Source organism: Lathyrus oleraceus, chromosome 2, assembly GCF_024323335.1.
Source record: "Lathyrus oleraceus cultivar Zhongwan6 chromosome 2, CAAS_Psat_ZW6_1.0, whole genome shotgun sequence".
NCBI classification, from domain to species: domain Eukaryota; kingdom Viridiplantae; phylum Streptophyta; class Magnoliopsida; order Fabales; family Fabaceae; genus Lathyrus; species Lathyrus oleraceus.
Genome location: NC_066580.1, coordinates 61,314,426 through 61,315,390, shown reverse-complemented (window position 1 = coordinate 61,315,390; position 965 = coordinate 61,314,426). Strand labels below are relative to the sequence as shown.

Genomic DNA, 965 nt, shown 5'->3' with positions numbered 1-965 from the left:
AAAAAATTAGGATGGTTTTTCCAATCTGGGTTGTAGGTATTCGAATAAGGATTTCCTTGTGCGTAATTTACTTGATCGGTTGGGACTCCTGCTAATATCTGATATTCTGGTGCAGTGTGTCCAGGGTTTCCATATAACTCACAGTTCAGAGTTATGGCAGCCACGGTGGTTGCGGGTGGTATGGTCAAGTTGTATAACTTTTGAACAAGGGCATCTACCTTGGCATGGACATGGTCAAGGCTACTGATTTCGTACATTCACTTTTTGTTTGGGACTTTTCTACTGGAGTTCTTTCAACTCCTCATTGGCAATGGTTTTGGGCCATGTTTTCAATGAGTTGATAGGCTTCGTTGTATTGCTTGTCCATAGGTGCACCGCTTGCGGCAACGTCTACTGTCAGTCTTGTGTTATACAGAAGCCCATTGTAAAATGTGTGAATGATCACCCAATCTTTGAGAACCTGATGTGGACATATCCTCATCATGTCTTTGTATCTCTCCCATGCGTCGTAGAGAGATTCTACATCTTTTCGTCGAAATCCGTTGATTTGAGCTCTCAGCATAGCAGTTTTGCTCGGCGGAAAATATTGGGATAAGAAAATGTTCTTCAGTTCTTCCCATGTTGTAACGGAGTTGGATGGCAAGGATTGCAGCCAAGCTCAAGCTCTGTCTCTTAGTGAGAAAGGAAAGAGGTGTAATCTTATCGCATCTTGAGATACACCATTCGCCTTCACAGTGTCTACGTACTTCACAAACTTGGTCAGGTGTTCATTAACAATGCAACAAACATAATTATAACAATAACAGAGCAATAATAATAATAATATTTAAATAAAAACCTGGCAATTGGATAAATAGAGTACGTCGAATCTTGAAGTACTTAAGCAATCCTCCACAAGTCGGTAGGATTCTACTTCTTGATACAATTGCTTAAACTAAATTAAATAAAGTGTAGTAGTTCCCCAG

General features: G+C 40.2%; 1 non-coding gene across 1 annotated transcript; it reads left to right on the top strand.

Moving 5' to 3' along the window:
* Positions 1-457: 457 nt before the first annotated feature.
* On the top strand, positions 458-562 carry LOC127124604 (small nucleolar RNA R71). The gene has a single exon (XR_007804076.1). It is a non-coding gene; the product is annotated as a small nucleolar RNA R71 (small nucleolar RNA).
* Positions 563-965: the final 403 nt, after the last annotated feature.